General features: G+C 34.9%; 1 non-coding gene across 1 annotated transcript; it reads left to right on the forward strand.

Moving 5' to 3' along the window:
• The first annotated feature begins 359 nt into the window (after nt 1–359).
• LOC122752289 lies at nt 360–461 on the forward strand. Its single transcript, XR_006356061.1, has one exon. It is a non-coding gene; the product is annotated as a U6 spliceosomal RNA (small nuclear RNA).
• Nucleotides 462–8,627: the final 8,166 nt, after the last annotated feature.

Here is an 8,627-nt window from a genome sequence, read left to right on the forward strand (position 1 = left end):
AGTTTGATGTCTTCGATGCTTGACCAAGCTCTGAGTGCTCCTTGGTAGTTGTTTTGTCTGCCTTCATGGATCTTAGAACAAATTGTTCTCATTTGGCTATTCCCCTAGGAGAAGTTATCACATTCTTGGAGCAGGCATCCCCCTAACTCACCAATAGGTTTAAGGCCTATCAGCTACCCTCAATATGGTTCAGCCTGACTGCTGAAATAGTTTTCCTGGGGTGTGATAACTCTGGATGTTGCATCTTCTTGGAGCCATAGATGAGAGTGGGGCAATAGGTAGACACCAAATGTGGGTGAGCAGCCCTGGAAAGACTTAAGCAAGATCTCCTCTTAAAGGTTCTTGTCCTTCCTGAACACTTACTTTGGCAGCACATATACTAAAACTGCAAAGAGACAGAGAAGGTTAGCAAGGCCTCTGTGCAAGGTGACATGGAAATTTGTGAAGCGTTCCATATCTAAAAATATTTAATAGGCAAACAAACAGAGCTTGATCACTCCAGGATATATATAAAGCTTGTATTAATGTATCTCTCGAAAAAACCTTAAAATCAGTGGTATCTTGAGTCTCCTAACACATATCTATTTCAGGACTTGCCTATGCTTTCAGCCCCCCACAATTTGGGGGGAAGGTGTTTCTCGTTTGTATTTTTATGTATTTTATCCTATGCATTTTAAAATGGCCCCATGCTAAGTAAATTTAGAACTTTCAAAAAAGAAAACAACCTAGCCCTTAAAAGCTCAAGAGAGTAGATTTTATCCTATTGTTGGGAGACAACATCCACAGTAATTGTATACTTCCTGGTCCAAGGCATTGGAAGCACTGCCCATAATGTCTCAGCATGCAACATAATTAACTTATACAATTTTCATGATCTATTCCAAGCATATCATCTGCCAAGCTGACCTCCTACTGTAATCAACCCAAATTGTATATTTTTGCTACATTTGCATTTTATTTTTCATTTCCAAATACAGACATCTCATTCATTCTCAGAAATAGCCTTCCTGTTAGTATGATTCAATAAATGAATTTCCTCGCTGCAATATCCACTTCAGCAAAGAACATAAAAAACAAAAAAGTTGAAAGTACCTCAGAATGATCAGATGTATTTCATATTTTATTTCAACAAAATGCTATCTGCTCATAATCTACACTTGCCAGCCTAAAGGCACAACTCTCTAACAATTTCCCCTTTTCATTGTCTGGAAATCCTAACTATATGTTGTCAATCAAAGCCAAGTATTCAAACCCTTTAAAAAATACATTTCACTGCTCAAAATCTGTAGGTTCTTTAGATTTTTCAATTCCTAAAGTGGACCTCCAGTCTCAGGTATGGATGCTTATTTGTGGATAATGCTTCCTTATTTATTATATATTTTAATTTAAATTCTAAATTCTTCATAAAAAGTTGAAGTTATTTTCAGAAAAAGTTCATCTTCTTGCATCAATTTTAAGGAAAACTAATTCATGAAAGGTTCATTGAGCCGATGGAACAAATACTGATGGAAACATCTGAACTTTTGTTTTATTAGGTATTGATTGTAACTTTTAGGACATAAATATGTTATATGTGTGGTGTTGCCCTGTGGGCTTAGTTAGGTGGTCAGATTTTCTCACCAGGTGTGTGCCATCCAGATACTGTTCAAATCTGGAAGTACCATTATGAAGGGAAAAGAGTTGTGTATCCTTGTGAACATTGTTATCTAATTGAGCTTTCATAAGTGGTGTTACAGGATCTATAAAATGGGAAGATGTTCCCAGCATCTAATTGGTGAGGTTGATACCTGAGTCCAGGTTATGATTTCCCCAACATAATAATAATGAGGAATAGTAGCGTTACTATTACCACCACCACCACCACCACCACCACTACTACTACTACTACTACTACTACTACTATTACTACTACTCACTTATATAGTACACAGGTATTATTATTGATCTTCCTAACATCCCTGTGAGATAGGTGCATTATTATACCATTTTAGAGATGAGGAATCTGAGTCTGAACAAGACTAAATAACTTGTCTTGGATCACACAGCTAGTAACCTGCTTTATCCCACATTAAACTCATGTTCAACATTACATCCATTGAATGGTTTATGTTTTTATACTACAGTTGTGTCTCAAGGGCTTTTGAGGTATTTAAGGATGCTTGCCCCTAGATTAATGGTTACTTAATTTTAATCTTTTAAAATTTTCTTTTTGAAACGAAAATATAGACCTACCTACAATTTTCTTTATTATCCTACCTGTCTAGAACCTATCCTGGTTGGACCTATGGCTCAAAATTGCATTATTATTCCCAGCTTCCTTACCAACTTCTTACTCAGCCTTACATAAAGCAGCCCAGCTGACACTGATAGAAGAAAACAATTTAATTTTCATACTTCGTTTTCCTTTTTTTTAAACTTGTAACTGTGAGTTCATCTCTGTAGAGCAGTCTCTACGTAGAGAAATACAAATAATTTTCAGACTTATGTAAGTTGAAACTTGAAGATTGTTTATATAACAGGCAAAACATATTTTATTTCCTTGGCACATAGGTCAGACACCTCCCCTAGTTGTTAATAGTCTCACTTGGAATTACATTATAATATTTTGTCTATCTTTTAAAATTTATTTGTTTCATGTTGTATCTACCTAGTAGTATGCACAATACTTGAGAACAGATGATCTTTCCTTTTTTGTCTATATTCCCCTACCATATAGGAGGAACTTAATATGTTGTTATGGAATGGAAGATGATTCCTCAGTTATTAACAAAGGAATATGACATAAGTGGCTTAACTTGCCCCCTTATCTTATCATCAATATTAAGCTACCTTCCATTTCTTGCTTATTCCTACTATTAGCTGCCTTGGGTCTTATGATAAAAAGAAATCCATAAAAAAGTCATGAAATCATGTTGACTGGGTCCACTAAAAAACTTATGTAACATAATTTCACCTGGGCCCTGAATATGCCAAGGAAATTTTTTATTCTATTCTTTCCAGATATTTTGACCCCTCATCAGACTTCCTATAATCCTCCTTGGCCTCACCATCTCAGCTAAAAACCATGACTCATATTTTTTGTTTTGTTTTGCTTTGTTGCTTTGTTTTTTTTAGTGAAGCAATTGGGGTTAAGTGACTTGCCCAGGGTCACATAGCTAGTAAGTGTTAAGTGTCTGAGGCCAGATTTGAACTCAGGTACTCCTAACTCCAGGGCCAGTGCTCTATCCACTGCACCACCTAGCTGCCCCCCAAAACATATTTGAAATAAATATACATATAAGTAAATAAATAATATTAAAATAAATAATATATAAAATATAAACCAGAAATATGAGGGAAAATCTCTGTAACTGCTTTGAGATGTAATGTATTATTTGTAATTCAACATCTTATTGTAAAGTAAATAAGTCATCCTTTTTGTTTTGTTTTGTTTGTCAGTGTAACATTATTATCCTTCTCGAAATTTACTGAAAATCACATAATTAAGCATTGTCCTCCCAAGTGGATGCATCCACAAGCTTCAAGAAGAGAAAAGGCATTCAGGATCACAGATGAATTGTTTCCCATGATTGGGTAATTTTTTATAAGGGTGAAATTATAATAAAACAATTAAACATATAAATAAGTAGAGATAATAGTTTCTTTCTTGCATGATTTTTATCTAGCATCTATCTATATATCTATGTCATATATCATTGATATATTTTTGCTTGTAACTTATTGCTATTTTGATATCAAATTCCTCTCGTTCTTTCCACTCTTCTGTTTTTAATGAACTTGACTCCATTTAATTTAATTTATCAGCTTTACTGTTGCATAAATGAGTTATTCAGGCCTCTGAAGAGATCTGTGAATCACCATAATTCTATTATCTGCTTGCTTCTGCAAAGAAGTTTCATATTGAATGTTATCAATTGGCTTCTTTTCAGATTTTCACTGAGCAAAGATTGAGGTTCTTTCTCCAGTAGTGCTGCATCCTTATTTACATATCCCCATAGCTGACTTTTCTACTGGTCTCATTTTACAGATGAAGAATCAGTGAGGTTAAGTACCTCACCTCAAATCTCTCAGTAGGTGATCTTGGAGCTGAGATCAGAATTCACAGCTTTAAATCTATTTGGAAGCTGCTGATCCATGCCTTGCATAGGATTAGAAGAATTTCCTACCAATTGTCTTAAGATTGTGAGAATGTATGCATACAGAGGGAACTTCCCTATTGTCATTTAGGTTCAGTAATGGTGCGCTCTAAAATTTAACAGTGGCTTTAATTAACTGACTTATAGCATACTTTTGGAAGCCAGACTGAATTATTTCTTGTTTAATTCACAATTTCTTTTTAGAATCTAAAGCCCTGCAATTTGAAGCCTTTTTGTTTGTAAAGATAATGTAGAATTTTTATTTCTTGTGGTTTGAAACTTGATAACTAGGGTTATAAATGTCTTTTAATTTTAATTTTTGCACAATTAACTACTGTCACATTGTTGTTAAGCATATTAAGGACTGATTAAAACTCTGCAAATAGGGCCTTAGGACTGATGAGTATTTTAGCTTTTTAGATTGCTAATGTGAATCTAGTCTCCACACATAAAAGGCTAATGGATTAATAAACCCAGTTATAAACTCATGACCTCTAATTAAATATGAATCATATATTATGAAATACAGTTTAAAAGTTATTGTGCAGCGAGTCCAATTGCTTTATTCTTCTCCTAATTATCACCTTTTAAGTGATATCCTAATGATGTGTGATATTATTTTGATAAACTTCATATTAGTATCCATATTTATAGAACCATAGAATATATGAGTGTCTTCTACTTTAATCAAGGTCTTCTCGAAAATAATACTGTGTTTTAACTTTGGTAGTTATTCTTGCTCTTGATCAGGACTTGGGAATTTATTCAAGTAATAAATTCTTGGTTTGGAAACACCTTCCTCCATTGTATTCAACTGGAACTTATGTTACAAGAGAGAAGACTGGAAGTGAGAAGTTAAATAATTTTCCTAAGGTCACAAAGCTACTATGTCAGAGATAGGATGTGAACCAAATTCTTCCATACTCCAAGGCAAGGCTTCCATGCACTAATCCATACTTCTTCCCTCTAGCAGAGGTTAGATGAGACACATTGTGTTAACTCATTCTTTTAGGTGGCTGCTTAAACATTAAACGTTGGAGTGAGTGAGATATCACAAATTCTCTGTGGAAAGCTGTTATGATATTTCACTCATCTAAAAATATTACAACGAAAAGTAATAGGTTCGATGTGCTTTTATAAACTTTGCTGCAATTGGCCATATATTCAACCTTCATATCATCTTTTATCTCTTCTCCTGCTCATTACTTTTCTTACAATGGCCATCATAAGCAAGGCATCATTCATTGGTCCATGAGGAATTCCACATTGGGCTTCTTTCTCTACTTTGAGTATCTCATGGGTCATGTTTCCTTTTCACTGCTCCTCCTCACCAGTGCCTTGTATTCATTACTTCTTTTTCTTTTTAATTTTTTTTTGCGTGTGTTTGCTTTGTTTTTAGGGTTTTTTTTTGTTTTTTGGGGTTTTTTTGCAGGTCAATGAGGGTTAAGTGTCTTGTCCAAGGTCGCACAGGTAATAAGTGTCAAGTGTCTGATCCAGATTTGAACGCAGGTCCTCCTGAATCCAGGTCCAGTGCTTTATCCACTGCATCATGTAGCTATTCCCAGTATTACATTTTTTTTTTAAATATATATTTCCCTATATATTTTCTGCCAATGGAAAATAAGGTTGTTGAAGTTAGGGGGATTCTTTCTCTTGTCTGGATATTCCTGATACCTGCCACATAGTAAACACCTAATGCTCATTGACTGATGTTTTGAATTATGTCTACAACACATAATATCTCTAAATATTTTAGGTCTAGAGATTACATCTCTTCGAGTTTCCCACTGTGTAGTAGGGTTTCTAGATTGACCTTCAGACTTTTGAAGAATATGAATTGCTTACTGTTACAATCCTTTTGCTTATACTATTTAAGCTGCTGCTACTGCAGCCAAGTATGTAACCTTTGTAACCTTTCCCTCTTCAGAAAGATGCAAATACATATGTACTTTCCTCCATCACTGATATTCAATGGTCACTGAATGGTGCAGTGGCAAAAGTGCTGGACTTGGAGTGAGGGATATGAATTCAAAGTTAAGCTCAGACGCTAGCTGTGTGACCCCGCCTGAGTCACTTAATCCCTGTCTGTCTCAATTTCTATAACTGTAAAAGAGGATATTTCCCCCAGGTGTTATAAAATGCCTGGCATAGGTGCAGCTAGATGGCGCAGTGGATAAGCACCGGCCCTGGATTCAGGAGTACCCGAGTTCAAATCTGGCCTCAGACACTTACTAGCTATGTGACCCTGGGCAAGTCACTTGACCCCAATTGCCTCACCAAAAAAAATAAAATAAATAAATTTTAAAAAAATGCCTGGCATAGAACAAGAATCTAATAAATTTGCAGCATCATGTAGTTCTGCCTACTTTTGGATTGGGAGTCAAGAAGACATAGATTCAAATTCTGTCTCTGACCACGATTGGCTATGTGACCTTTGGCAAATTATTTAATCTACATATTTTTCTGGAAACCTAGCATTGATTTGCTAAGTCAAAGCAGGATTGTAATGAAGGTTTCAGCCAATTCCAATAATTGAAATTCTAAAAGCAAAATCATAGAGCCTTAACATATTCATGTTTTCAAAGTGATATAATTTGAATCTTCCTAAGGAATTCTATCTCCATCCTATCCATATAATCTTCCAATAAAACCCTACTACAGTATTAGGCAATACTAGGTGCTCAAAGGTTATGCTGGTAGAATGCAAAATCTGTCTGATCTTTCCAAACTGTAAAGTCTTCAAGTGTGGTCCCAGAAATAGATTATCACCTGAGAACCAGTTGAGCTATACTCTCGACAGCTAGGTAGGTGGTACAGTGGATAGAATGTTGTGCTTGCATTAAACTCAAATCCTGCCTAAAATATTTGTTTGCTGTATGACCCTGAACAAGTTACTTAATGGCTGCCTGCCTCAGTTTCCTCATCTATAAAATGGGGATGACAAGACCAATTACATCTCAGGGTTAATGTGATGATAAAATGAGATAATATTTGTTCATTCCCTATTCCACCAGTGCAATACTCTCTCTCTCCCCTAAATTTTTATATCATCCCATCATGGTTAGATTATACACACACTTTGTCTATATATATACTACTGCTAACCGCCCTAATGGTGATAAAGTTCTTAAGAGTTACAAGTATCATCTTCCCTGGTAGAAATGTAAACAGTTTAACCCTATTGAATCTCTTCTGTTTTCTCTTTCTTTTTATCAGGTTAGTGGTGATCAAAGTGATTTTGTTTGACTTTTATAAACTTTATTTTTAAATTGTATGAAACTTATTTTTCTTGTGCATTTATTTTCCTCAGTTTTCATTTATTCCTTTATGCTTAGACTATGGAGACATTGTAAGAATATGAATTACAAATACCATGAGAAATAAACTTAACCACAAAGAGAGAGAGAGAGAGAGAGAGAGAGAGAGAGAGAGGGAGGGAGAGAGAGAGAATTTTAATGAGACTTTTAAATGTTAATTCACTTCTATATTCTTACTCAATATGATGATATATGCTGGGTTTTTTAATTTTTTTTTTTGCAGGGCAATGGGGGTTAAGTGACTTGCCCAAGGTCACACAGCTAGTGTCAGGAGTCTAAGGCTATATTTGAACTCAGGTACTCTTGAATCCAGGGGCGGTGCTTTATCCACTGTGCCACCTAGCTGCCCCCTGTTTTTTAAAAATAATCAGAATCTAAAATATTTAACTTGGCTGATACATTTATTTATAAAATTTAAAATTATGAATTTTTAGATTTAAAAGTATCAGTGAGCCTTGTAGTTGGTGCTCAGTGAAGGGAAACACTGAGGTTTTTTTGCTAGCCTACAAACATGACCAAAGCCAATGTCTTTTGATTCTGGTGGACATATGAATTTAAATAAAAATTTAAATGAAGGTGAGAAGATAGGATGGCAATGGCCTTGACTCCTTTACATTGCATATATTATAGTTTGGTTTTCTCATTCTCCTATTTCCTTTCAGGTGTTTAAATGAAGTCTACACATCTAAGTTCCAAGAGTTTTCTGCTCTAGGTATGAATTAAAGTTTCAAACACTTTCTTTCAAATGCATCAGATGTGTCTCATACTAGGTTCGAGTACATATATATGTGTGAAGTTGATTGAACCCTCGGCCCAGAGTCAGGAGATCAAGTATGGCATTAGACACTAATTACATTGTTACCTAGGACAAATAATGTAATTTCTGTTTGCCTCAGTTTCTTCATCTGAAAAATGGGGATAATTATAGCACCTAACTAACAAGGTTGCTGTGATGATCAAATGGCATAATATTTATAAAGTATTTAGCACATAGTGGACACCATATGATTATTATGATAATTAACATTATTATGCAATATAAATATTTTATAGCATAATCTGAATGATAAAAGCCCCTCCCCCCAAAAAATATCCACAACTCACATACATCAAAACACCCTGATCTCCAATTTTAGTATAAAGAAAAGAACAAAGAAAAAAAGGAACCTATAAA

The sequence above is a fragment of the Dromiciops gliroides genome, chromosome 3 (assembly GCF_019393635.1).
Source record: "Dromiciops gliroides isolate mDroGli1 chromosome 3, mDroGli1.pri, whole genome shotgun sequence".
Lineage (NCBI taxonomy): Eukaryota > Metazoa > Chordata > Mammalia > Microbiotheria > Microbiotheriidae > Dromiciops > Dromiciops gliroides.